This window comes from Panthera pardus, unplaced genomic scaffold (genome assembly GCF_024362965.1).
Source record: "Panthera pardus isolate Hobbes unplaced genomic scaffold, ASM2436296v1 HiC_scaffold_27, whole genome shotgun sequence".
NCBI lineage: Eukaryota > Metazoa > Chordata > Mammalia > Carnivora > Felidae > Panthera > Panthera pardus.
In genome coordinates, this window is record NW_026526843.1 from 87,297,088 (window position 1) to 87,306,562 (window position 9,475).

The window sequence follows — 9,475 nt, forward strand, 5'->3', positions numbered from 1 at the left end:
GACGCACGGGGCATGACCTGACCCGAAATCAAGAGTCAGACACTTAACTGACTGAGCCACTCGGGGGCCCCAAACTAACATGTTTTTAATAAACTTTGTATTTTATTGTAGACAAGTTTTAGATTTGCAGAATTTTCATGTAGATAGTGTAGAGAATTCCTGTATACACATCATTACCCCTGTTATTAACATCTGGCATTAGTACAATATTAATATATATATTTCTATGTGTAAAGAACTGTGTCTTTATTGTGGTAAAATTGGTTCACACTGATGTCTCCAATTCTAGTCCATTACGACATGAATCATTCTGGCTTCCTTCCCTGTAATCTTCCACTCCAGCAGTGAGATCTGGCTTCCATTGTCTGCCATCCATTTAATTAACTGTTCGATTCTAGTATAAATGTATGGTGTTTTCTGAATTGTTAACCCATACCCCCATGGGAAGCAATTTTATCAACTAGAGCACAGTGGTGAAATATAGAACCTTTTACTTTTAGTCTTATGAACTCCACTCATTTTCAAGTTGACTTACATCAGCACCTTTTCATCCATTACCTTCCTTGAGGCTGTTCCAATCCTTTGTAATACATTTAGATTTGTTGGTCACATTCTGCATTCCATCCTAGGATCTCGTGGCTTCCCAAATTTTATTTTTTTAATTTGCACACATGAGGCTTAGTTTGTGCTGGTTAGCCCTATGGGTTTTGAACATTTTTTTTAATGTTTATTTATTTTTGAGACAGAGAGAGACAGAGCATGAGCAGGGGAGGGGTAGAGAGAGAGGGAGACATAGAATCTGAAGCAGGTTCCCGGCTCTGAGCTGTCAGCACAGAGCCCGACGCGGGGCTCGAACTCACGAGCCGTGAGATGATGACCTGAGCCGAAGTCAGACGCTCAACTGACTGAGCCACCCAGGCGCCCCTTGACAAATGTTTAACGCATTATTTTCACCATTATGGCGTCATAAATTCTGGAAAAGGCAAAAGTATACAGACAGTAAACACGTTAATGCTATCTGTGGACTTGGGCGAATGGATATGAGGGTCAAATAGGTGAAGCACGATGTTTTTTTAGAATGAGCAAGGAAGTGTTCTTCCTGTTTCTATTTTCTGGAAGAAATTGTAAAAACTTGCTATCATTTTGTCTGTAAGTATTTGGTGAATTTGCCCAATTGAAATCATCTGGGTTTCTGGTGCTTTCTTCCTTGGAAATTAATTATTATTTCAATTTCATTAGTAGATATAAGGCTGTTCAAGTTAACTGTTTCTCCTCTGTGAGTTTTGGCAGTTTGTGTCTTTCAAGGAATTAGTCTGTTTCATCTAATTATCAAAGTTGTGGGCATAGATGTTTTCAGTTTTCTTTTTTTTTTTTTTTTTTTTGTTTTCAGTTTTCTATTATCATTTTAATGTTCATGTGATTAGTAGTGAGGAACCATTTTTCATTTTTGATATTGGTAATTTGGGTCTTCAGTCTTTTTGCGTTGGTTAACCTCTCTATGGGTTTATTAATTTTATTGATCTTTTGGTTTTGCAGATTTTGTCTCTTGGTTTCCTATTTTCATTTTCACAGTTTCCTACTCTTGATTTTATTTTTTCCCTACCACCTGCTTTAGGCTGAAATTGCTCTTGTTTCTCTCATTTCCTAAGGTTTAAGCTAAATTTACTGCTTTTAGATCTTTCTTCTTTTCTAATGTGTGTTTAATGTTCTAAATTTCCCTCTAAACTCTGATTTCACTGCATCTCACAAATTTTGAGAAGTTATCTTTTCTTTAAGAAAAAAAAATTTTTAATGTTGATTTATTTTTGAGAGAGGGAGAGACAGAATCGGAAGCAGGCTTCAGGCTCTGAGCTGTCAGCACAGAGCCCAACGTAGGACTCGAACCCAGGAACCGTGAGATCATGACCTCAGCCAAAGTCCGACGCTCAACAGACTGACCCACCCAAGTACCCGTCTTTTTTTCTTTCTTTCAGAGAGTGAGAGATTGCAACTAGGGGAGAGGGGCAGAGGGAGAGAGAGTCAACCTTAAGCAGGCTCCCTGCTCACTGTGGAGCCCGATGTGGGGCTCAATCCGATGACCGTAGTATCATGACCTAAGCCAAAATCAAGAGTCAGATGCTCTACTGACTGAGCCACCCAAGCAACCCAAGAAATTGCCCTTTTATTTTCGCTTAATTCAACATATTTTGTTATTACGTTCTTGAGCTTTTTCCATTACCCATCTATTATTACAAAAGTGTTGCATAATATCCAAATATTTGGGAATTTTCCAGGTATCATTTGTTGATTTCTCTTTTAAATTTCATTGTGGTCTGTGAACATATTTTGTATGATTTCTATTTTTTAAAAATTTGTTATGGTATAGCTTATGGCCCAGAATGTGATTTATCTTGGGGAATGTTCCTTGCAAGCTTAATAAGAATGTATATTCCACTGATGTTGAAAAGAGTATTCTATTAACGTCAATTAGATCAAGTTGATAGCTGTTGCTGTTCAAGTCAACTGTATCCTGTTGATTTCTTACCTCCTTGACCTATCAAGTAGTGACAGAGGTGTTGAAGTCTCCAACTGTAATACTGTATTTGTCTGTTTCTCCTGTTACTTTAATCAGTGTTGGTCTCCTACAGTTTGGTGCTCTGTTGTTCAATCATATTTAGGATTTTATGCGTTTTTAGAAAATTGTTATTATTTATTCATGTTTATTCATTTTTGAGAGAGTGAGAGAGAGAGAGAGCACGAGCTGGGGAGGCACAGCATGAGGGGAGGGCAGAAGATCCTACGTGGGCTCTGTGCTGATAATAGCGAGCCCGATGTGGGGTTTGAACCCATGAACCGTGAGATTGTGACCTGAGCTGAAATCAGACGCCTAACTGACTGAGCCACCCAGGTGCCTCATTGACTCCTTTGGTATTATGTCTTCCTCTTTTTATGCCTGACAAATTTCCTCTCTCTGAAGTCTACTTTGTCTCGGATGAACAACATAGATATTCTGGCTTTCTTTGATTAGTGTTAGTATAGTGCATTTTTCTTTCATTATCTTCAAAGTATCACAGTCCGAATGTTTCAAGTAGATTTCTTGTGTGGTTTTGCCCTTCCAGGAAAAGTCATTGCTTTTCAGCGTGCTCAGTTTGTTTCTTGTTGTAAGGACTGAAGTGATGACTTCTGAGCTTTTTATGTCAGAGCTGAAACTAGAAGTTTTACTGAAAAATCAACATCTTCGGGGCGCCTGGGTGGCTTAGTCCGTTAAGGGTCTGACTTCGGCTCAGGTCATGAGGTCACTGCTTGAGTTCGAGCCCCGCACTGGGCTCAGATGGCCCAGAGCCGACAGCTCAGAGCCTGGATGATTCTGTGCCTCTCTCTCTCTGCCCCTCTCTCTCCGCCCCTCTCCATCTGACACTGTGTCTCTGTCTCTCTCTCTCTCAAAAATAAGTAAACATTAAAAACATTTTAAAATCAACATCTTGAATCACTAATTTCTATTCCCGAAACCAATATTGCTATATATGTTAACTAAAATTTAAATAAAAATTTGAAACAACAAAAAAATAAATCTTACTTTTAGATGTTTCATGGTTTAATTAAATAAATGGTGACTGAGCTTGTATTTTGTAAAAATCAAAATCTTCTTTCTCTCCAACATGTATAAAGATCCTTCCCTTTTTTTCTCGCATCCTCTTTCAGAGGGTTGCCTCAGCAGAGCTGTTTGATCTCTGAGAATACTGTTTTCTTCTTTATATCACAGCTGTCTGACTTTTAAAATTCTCATAGGGCTGTACAACCTCACTTTCTATCCAGAAATTCTACTAATTCTCACATCTGGTTCCCAACAATGATGTCAGCTTCACTCATGCCTTTGTGGAACATTCTTATATACTTTCTTTTTTTTTTAAATTTTTTTGAATGTTTATTTATTTTTGAGAGAGAGACACACAGTGCGAGTGGGGGAGGGGCAGAGAGAGAGGGAGACACAGAATTTGAAGCAGGGTCCAGGCTCCGAGCTGCCCACACAGAGCTCAACGTGGGGCTTGAACTGACAAACCGTGAGTTCATCACCCAGGCTGAGAGGGACGATTAACTGAGTGAGCCACCCAGGCACCCCTTACATTTTTATATACTTTCTTGTAGAGATTCCACTGTGTTTTTTTTTTCCTTTTGCTTTCCTTTGGAGGTGCTCCAGAGTGTCTGTCAAGTTACATGAATCCCAATTGAGAACCTAATTTAAATTCCTTCTCCTGGGGTCCTGAAGTGCATAAAAAGTAAAGGTTTAGAATTTGGGGTAGGTGAACATCTCGTTTCAATGTTTCTCAACAGTCAGGGTATGATGGCCTGTGCAGATCACAACAGATGACAGAGAACTGTATAGATTTTCATGTAACCAAAGGGATAGTGGGAGACATTCCAGAGTTGGCCAGGCTAGGGTTGGACGATATCTCAGGAACACAGCTTAAAAAAAAATAAAAAAGGCCTTTCTACTCTGTCAAACCTAGCGTTTTGGGGTTTTGCCTCTTGGTTTCAAGATGGATGCCCCATTTGTCTCTCTCTCTCTCTCTCTCTGGGGTGGTTGACATCTCTATTGCTTTGAAGGTGGGGGGCAGGTGCTCAGGAGCTCTTGGTGGGGCGGGCCTCTTCCTCTTCACCGTCACAGGCTTCTTGCTGCGAGGGATGGAGCTGACTGTGCGAATGGCAGCCACTTACGGATCTGGGTGGTCCTTGTTCTTGTGGATCCTGTGCCTGATGCTTCCGAGGGTGGCCGAGGCGTTCTTGTTCGTGGTGGTCCACGGGGCTAGTGGGTTTTCCCTGGAGGGATCTCCGCTTCACGGCCACCACTATGCGTCTGCCATCAGCCCCAGGCTTCTTGCCCACAGTGTAGAGGTGAATCAGCCTGTTGTCGTTAAAGGAGTTGGGAGCCTTCAGGTTACTGGGGTCGGTGCTGAACGTCTGCTTGTTCGTCTCGATCAGGAAGCTGGAACTGTTCCTCGGGACCATCCGTTGGAGGTGGGTGGATGTGGCGACAGCTCCCTTCCCTATGGCAGCCCGAATCGGGAAGTGCATCTATCTCTTAACAGGAAGGAGAAAGGAGGGCCCCTGTTAAGCTCTTTGTTTATAACCAGTTATATCGTACGGGCACCCCTAGTGGAAGAGAGACCGGGGAAGTGAGGGGAGCCTCCCCAGGAGGTGTGCTCGGAAGACGGAGTGGAGGCTGAGTGTGAAGTAATGCGTGGCTCACCCAAGTTTCTGCAACAGTACACTATGTCATTTGTCCCTTACCACAACCGTCTGTCATAGAAACTGGGTGGTGGAAAGTCTGATGTGGATTGAGGGGCAAGTGTTCTGACTTTGATATCAGGATTTTTCTTCCTTCTTGTCTTTCAAGACGTATTGCATGATTCTGTTCCTCCATGAAACTGGGCCACGCCAGTCTCATTTCATGCGGAAACTCTTTATTTTCTAGGCAAGCGTTTTAAATAATAAAGTTTTGATATCTACTCGAAGGCATTCTTTTTTCTGTTGATAACTTATTCATGCAGTTCTAGGTGATGTTAATGATAATCATTGTGTATTTTCAAGAAGAGAATACAGTTTACCTTAGAAATAACTCTGAAAAATATCTCTGATCCAGTCCTTCAGAAATCCCAAACTGAAAAAATTCAATTGTGCCCCTTATTTCTTGTTTTTGCTCTTTTTGTCGTCAAAGATAAATATTGACAAGGGGTAAACATTTTGACATGAGAAAAAAAGAGTTGAAATCTCAAATAGACTAAAAGGTAAAGGATGGAGTAGTCAGTTTAACAAAAAAGGTATATAAATGGAAAATGAGCATATGAAAATGTTTTATCTTAAAAGATAATAAAAGAAATGCAAATGAAACCAACAATGAAATTCTTTCATCCATAAATTTGCAAATTATAAAATATTAATACCCAGCTTTAACTAAAGTTGAATGAATTAAGTCGCCTCATAGAGGCCTGATATAAATTAGTATAAGTTGACACAAGTTTACTGGAGGGCAATATGGAAATCTGTATTAAGGTTCTTAAAAATATTCGTAGCGCATGAGCTATCCATTCCACTTCTAAAAATGTATCCTAGCAAAATTAAGACAAATGTCCACTGGCACATAGCCAAAGTGTAATATTTTCAGTGTTACTGACGGCAAAATGTCTATAGCATGTATGTGTGTGTATATGGAGGGAGACTAAGTAACCCACAACAGAAATTTGTTTAAACTTGTTTATGTAAAAACTATTGTGGTATATATATGGAATCAGACCTAGCTTCCACAGGAAACAGAGATGATACACTTGAAATAGGATAATTCAAGAAGGCTTTATTTACAGGCAAGAGCTTAAGGCTAGTAGTAGCCAAGATATTATTACGTATCTTATAAGTATAAGAGTATAAGAGTAAAGTATAAGTATAAGAGAAAAGGGAAGGAATGTTGTGTAGAGTTGGTTGCTCTTAATGGGGTGCCTGGGTGGCTCAGCCGGTTAAGCGTCTGACTTCGGCTCAGGTCATGATCTCACGGTATGTGAGTTCGAGCCCCGAGACAGACTGTGCTGACAGCTCAGAGCCTGGGGCCTACTTCAGATTCTGTGTCTCCCTCTCTCTCTGCCTCCCCCACTCATGCTCTGTCTCTGTCTCTGTCTCTCTCTTAAAAATAAATACACATTAAAAAAAAAGAGTCGTCTGTGACCTTCAGTTGAAGAAAATAGCCAGCTACAGGTTACCTTCCAGGGAGAGAACCAAGGGAATAAATACCTTGTCTCACAACCCTCCCATCTCTGCAGTCTACTGCCAGGGCTCCGCTGGCCAAACTCAACAGGAAACACGAAATACTTAAAAATAGTGGAAAATGGATCTGGAGAGGGTGCCAAGCAGAAGTCATCCCAAACAGTCCACTCCTATTGATTCACAACATCCACTCTTGTATTCCATTGGAATAAAATCTTCATTATCCTAACAGAGGAATATATGAACTCCCATTAACTGCTGTATCACGGCAGGATGAGAAAAATTCCTTTGTCTTCTCACCTGAATTGTAAAACATTAGGAAACCCCAGGGTTCAAATAATACAGTGTGGTAAAGGGGTTAGTTACACAAAATATAGCTGTCTTAGGTTTCACTTCTGTAGATGGTTTTGCTGGCTAAGCTGATTATCATAGCTACTTTCTTGTACCACATATTACATGTGCTCTTATCCTTGGCTGGCATGTCAGTTGGATGGTAATGTTTACTAGGCGGGGGGGAGGGGGGGTGGGGTAGTCAAAATTTACAGCCTTAAAGGATTTGAGTCTTGGATGTCTGGTTTTTACTGCAGTCATTCATGGATCAGGACTCTTGAGTATGGTCAACTAAAATATGCCCTGGTGAATGCCCTTGGGTTTCAACATGGTCCTTTTTGACTTCATTGTGTAGCAGCAACCACATTTCCCCCGGGTAATCAGAGTAAATCACTGAATAAATCACCAGTATAGTGACCTTCTTCTGCAGTTGGTTTAGTGGCACAAGAAACCCCAAATGACCATGTATTCATCTCCACTTCTGCTCCTGGGACCGTATCTGTGTTCTCTGATGCAGGGATTTCTCCTTTGGCCACTAGGATATCCACACCCACGGGGCCCAAGTTTGTAATAACCGGAGCAAAAATAATTCCAGTTATTAGATATAAGATTCAATTTTTTAATGTTTATTTTTGACAAAGAGACCACATATGAGTGGGGGAGGGGCAGAGAGAGGGAGACACAGAATCCGAAGGAGGCTCCAGGCTCTGAGCTGTCAGCACAGAGCCTGATGCCGGCTTGAACCCACGAAGCATGAGATCATAACCTGAGCCGAAGTCGGACGCTTAACCAACTGAGCCACCCAGGCGCCCCTGGATATAATATTGACGGTTGCTGAGGTGGTTTTCCTCCAGCTGGTACTATAACTGAAACTTTCTGCTCTCCACATAAAGCCAGCTGCTTTGGGTAGAAGGAGCACCTGGCAAGGCCTATGAGATCAATGAGCACTGGAAAACATTACTGCCCGTGGGAGAGGTCATAAAAGGGGACTTTGAGAAAGTCCACATACTAAAGGTGAAACTTGAACCCTCCACCATCAGCAGAACAAAGACCAGCAACCCTCAGACTCCCTTGGCAAGTGTTTCAAAGATTATTTGTGAAGACCGAATTTCCTAGAGAGAAGATCCACACTGACTGACATTTGGGGGCTTTTCAATGAAAAAGTTGTTTGGCCATCTGATTGTTTATGAAGTCCCTGGGCAGACAAGGCCTGCCCCTGAACAAAGACCTTCTGATCAACTTTTTGTTATCTCAACTTTAAATATGAATGGGCTATCAAGCATCACCAAATGTTTAGAGAAAGCGATCAACACCGAAAAAGAGACCAAACCGGCGCCTGGATGGTTCAGTTGGTTGAGCTTGTGACATTCCTTCAGGTCATGATCTCATGGTTTGTGAATTTGAGCACTGCGTTAGGCTCTGCGGTGACGGTGCATAGCCTGCTTGGGATTCTCTGTCTGTCTGCCCCGTCCCTGCCCTCTCTGTCTAAAAATAAGTAAATAAACTTTTTTTTTTTTTTTAAGAAAAGAACGTAGGGGTTCTTGGGTGTCTCAGTCAGTTAAGCTCTTGACTTTGGCCCAGGTCATGATCTCACGGTTCGTGAGTTCGTGCCCCACTTCTGGCTGGCTGCTGTCTGCGCAGAGCCCAGTTTGGATCCATTGTTCCCCTCTTTCTCTGCCCCTCCTCAACAACTCATGCTCTCTCTCTTAAAAATTAATAAACATTTAAAAAGAAAAAAAAAGAACTTAACTTGTATCTTCATGGATTAAGAATGAGCTTTTGGACAAATACTGTATGATTTCACTCATGTGGAATTTAAGAAGCAAAACAGATGAACATATGGGAAGGAGAGAAAAATAAGAGAAGAGGGAAACAAACCACAGGAATCTTTTAAAAATAGAGAACAAACTAAGAGTTGATGGAAGGAGGTGGGGGGGATCGGCTAGATGGGTGATGGTTACTAAGGAGGGCACTTGTGATGAGCACTGGGTGTTATATGTAAGTGATGAGTCACTGAATTCTACTCCTGATACCAATAGTACACTGTATGTTAACTAAAATAAAAAAGAAAGATGAGCCCTTGGACATTAAAAATATGATTAAAAATAAGAAATTTGATTAAAACATTGGAACGTTCAGTCATGGAAATATTCTAGTTATTGGAATAAAAAAAAGAAAACAATTTATAAGAAAGACAAAAGATTTTTTTACAAAATACAGAGGTAGAACAGGCAAATAAGGATTTCTGAAAGTGATCATTTTCTTCCCAGAATAATTTTCCCTGTTTTATAAAAAATAATACGAGAACATTCCCCAGAATCAATGGACTTGAATCTCCAACCTGCATGAGTCCCATGAGAGCCCTGCACAATGAATGAAAAAAAAAAAAAGTCCCTCTCAGTATATTTTATTT

The 9,475-nt window shown here is 40.9% G+C and overlaps 1 pseudogene; it reads right to left on the minus strand.

Annotated features, from left to right (window-relative positions):
- Window positions 1-936: 936 nt before the first annotated feature.
- Window positions 937-5,052, minus strand: LOC109248114 (60S ribosomal protein L28-like; annotated as a pseudogene).
- Window positions 5,053-9,475: the final 4,423 nt, after the last annotated feature.